The sequence below is a fragment of the Magnolia sinica genome, chromosome 2 (assembly GCF_029962835.1).
Source record: "Magnolia sinica isolate HGM2019 chromosome 2, MsV1, whole genome shotgun sequence".
NCBI classification, from domain to species: Eukaryota; Viridiplantae; Streptophyta; class Magnoliopsida; order Magnoliales; family Magnoliaceae; genus Magnolia; species Magnolia sinica.
The window spans coordinates 130,317,077-130,320,634 of record NC_080574.1 but is presented as its reverse complement, the minus strand read 5'-3'; the positions used below and the strand labels follow the sequence as shown (position 1 = coordinate 130,320,634).

Genomic DNA, 3,558 nt, shown 5'->3' with positions numbered 1-3,558 from the left:
GGTGGCATCGTAGGACAATCTGAAATAACACATGGAAGCTCTAGAGAAGGTGAGTCTTTCTTGCACGGCTATCTGATTTTCCTGTTATTGGTGCATATATATATATATATATATATATATATATATATATATATATATATATATATTTCAATTTCCACTCTATATTTGAAGATATATTGTTGGTAAAACTGTTTTTTTGTTTATGTTTCTCTATTTCTTTCAATCCCATGCCATTGTATTGTCTAGATTAGACGTCTATTTGGAATTTCTTGATTTGTAGTTGACTGGATGCACTCCTCCATAATTGCAGGTGGAATAATAATAGCTTTCAGTGTTGTTCCTATCCCACTTGCTGTATGAAGTAGAAAAATGGGTAAATAGGATCCTGCTTGATGCAGTTCTTGCTTCACACTCTCCCCCCAATTGCAAGGCAGATTGGTTCTTCATTCTGAGTATCTTGGACTCAGGGAACCAAATTGCAATATATTACTTTCAAGTTGGACTTGTGTGAAACTTAACCGCAACTTGATGGATACTCATGCATCATGAGTCATGACTATTAGGAAACATCTTAAAACTTTTTATATTCTCTTGATTAAACTGAACTTGTCAATATTCTCTTTTGTAATGATCTCCTATTAACCAGTTTGTAAATAACTTCCGTGAGAAATCATCCCACGTATTGTGTGCATGACATCCAGCCCATTCATCAGATGTGTTACCTCATGAAACCTCTAGGCCTAAAAATTAGCTTGATTCAAAATTTAGGTGAGCCACAACAAAGGGAACCAGAGCGAGAGGGCACCCTGCCCTTGATTTTCACTGGGGCCCAAATAAGTTGTAAAACAGCCTGATTTTTTACATGACCCTTCATCCAAGCCAGATGAAAGGTACACATGTGATTAGTTCTTGAAGGGTTCTCACATGTTCTCATGAAAACTGGTTTGTAGGAGAAAATTTTCCTCTAAACATAGTTTAAAATATGAACTATCATCTTTTTACGTCTTCCCCCACCCTAACTTCTACTGTAGAACTAAGTGCTATTTGTTGATGAAAATTTGATTTTCATACCTGGAATCATGAAACTTAGAATACTTTAAATAATTCAGGTCTCTTCCTTGTACCTGTAAGGCCACATTCTTCTGGGTTCCTATAGGTAGCTAGTAGCCAATCATGGTTTACTTCCAATCCTGGACAGATTCTGTCATGACTGTTTTTAGCATTTTCATTTTCTAATTTTCCTATGGTTGAATAATGCAACTAAGCAATTTCTACGTTATGGAAGCTGAAGTTTTGATCAAGTTGTCAAACTTGCTAGAATACTTGGTTTCTTAGAGGAATGCCAAGAAGACAGGAAGATGTATTCATTTTAGAAGATTGTAATGTGTTTCATTGAGAAGCTTGAAACACATTGTAAAAACCCATTTTGTGGAATAGTGAAAAGGAAAAAAGAAAATTGGTTGGTAATTATGACTAATTTGCTTGATGCAATTAGGTGGTTTAACAATGGATCCTATGCTTGGAGATTAACCAGTCTGTTTGACGAGAGGTTTGATATTCATGCTAGAGTTTGGGTTAGAATGTTGTCGGATATATAATTAAAGGCTATCATTGGGTTAGAATGTTGTCGGATAGACAACACTAAACAGCAATTTAATGCCTTGTAGCCATGTCAGGGCTGTCCCATGTGACGATTTATCCCATGAGACCGCAGGTTGGTTTCCCTTTACATTTGTAAACTCAACGACATGAATTCCCCTATGTGCATTTTTTTAGACGGTTTATGATAGTCGATGCCTTTTTATGTCAGCTGATTGCAAAAGCTTCTTATGTAATACATATTTGAAAAACTCTTTTGCAGGTACTACAGGCTATATCAAAGGCTCTCGATGATCCAAAGAGGCCCGTTCACCAGGAAGTTGCTAGATGCCATCAAGCATGGTTTGATTTCATTTATAAGCACATCAATCATCTAATATTTCTTTCTTCAAGTCAGTGGGTATGACACTTTATGATCTTTCACAACAAGGCATCAACTGCATTAAGAAGCCTTCATTTTTAAGGGGCACAACGTCGTTACTTGTTTGTTTAAGAAAAAAAAGGCCAGTTCTACTGGAAGAAATATAGAAGACTAACCCATATGTGCCTTTGTCAAACTACAAATGAGTGGGTAAGCTTTTGTATTCTCAGAAGACATCCATCATATATGGGATATCCCAATATTGGAGATGATCAATATTATCTTACCAATGGCAGCTATGTGAAACCTCTGACAAGTAAAACACCAAAAGGTATGTGAATTTGAGAGCCTAAAATGCCCTATTTTTCCTCTAGAATTTGCTAGACTTTTTATGGGCTTGTTGAGCATGAGAGAAACAAATCATGTTATTTATTATTATTATTATTATTTTTTTATAAATTTTATCGTGGGTAGTTGCAAATGAAACTACAATTTCAAATGGGTAGTTGCCTATTCATGAAGAAAAGGCCTTTACAAGTTAGATGCAACTCTCAGAATGTTGGTATGTTTGGTATCTTCTTCTATTTTAGCATTTTTTTGTAGAGTTATAGATAATACAAGTTTTTCCACCTTCAATTGCAGAAAAGAAGCTGTAAATCTATGGATAATGGGATGGGTGTTTGGATGAGATGATTGGCATTTTGTTTCTAGATCTCTTGAAGATTCAAAAAGGCTGCAAATTTTAACGTTTTCATTAGAGCTGTTGGAGGTACTCATTTTCTTACATGCATATCTGACTTCCCTCCTATTTTCTTGCGGTTAACATGAAATTCTTGTTGAAACTTCATTTGAAATTTGGTAAACAGAATTTCAGTTTGCTATTTTGGTTTACCCCAAGAATTAAAACATAACAGTAGAAGTGATGTGAGAGAGTAAGGAAGCTAAGTTGCCAATTCTATTCATATAGGTGAGTCATGACTCGACTCAGGGCGAACGAGTTGATCCTAGCCAGATCTTCTAACAATGTTTCGGGCATTCCACGTCAGAGCTTTTCTAAGCTGACATGCATGTGCAAGTCAGCTAGTGCATGCACCTCCATATATGCTAGCTTGGCACACAGGTAAAATATCCAAGCCCCACTCATCATGTGGATCTCACTACATAGATGCTACTGGTGAAAGATAAAGGCGGTTTGCTCAGTAGTTGTGCCATGATATTAGAAATAAGTGGATGTGTTAAAAAACTTCAGATATGTCTTTTATAGCTATAGATTCGCTCAGTTGATTGTGGCCCGACTAGAGGATTGACCTGATTCTTGGGATACGGAATCTATAGTTTACCCTTCTGATGGATGGCTTGGATATTACACCTATCTGCCATGCCGGCATGTGGTAGTGTGTACATTAGCTCACTTGTACATGCATGTGAGCTTAGCAAACCTCTTTCCCTTCCTCAGGTGGGCTCTACCAAGAAGGCGCACATTTCTAGCAGGTGGTGAACTTGCTTCTGAACATCATTAGATTATTTTCTAATGGTGATCTTTTCTCTATACAACGTGATACACTGTATACCCTAGAAACTATCTAGAACTCGAGGCA

At 36.7% G+C, this 3,558-nt stretch overlaps 1 long non-coding RNA gene across 2 annotated transcripts; it reads left to right on the top strand.

Moving 5' to 3' along the window:
* The first annotated feature begins 1,201 nt into the window (after nucleotides 1–1,201).
* Nucleotides 1,202–3,341, top strand: LOC131230556 (uncharacterized). 2 transcript variants are annotated; one of them, XR_009164041.1, is made up of 4 exons: nucleotides 1,202–1,714; nucleotides 1,862–2,170; nucleotides 2,603–2,729; nucleotides 2,928–3,341. It is a non-coding gene; the product is annotated as an uncharacterized LOC131230556 (long non-coding RNA). The 2 variants fall into 2 exon arrangements; XR_009164040.1 differs by lacking the exons at nucleotides 1,202–1,714; nucleotides 1,862–2,170 and adding an exon at nucleotides 2,451–2,522 and having other exon boundaries at nucleotides 2,928–3,330.
* Nucleotides 3,342–3,558: the final 217 nt, after the last annotated feature.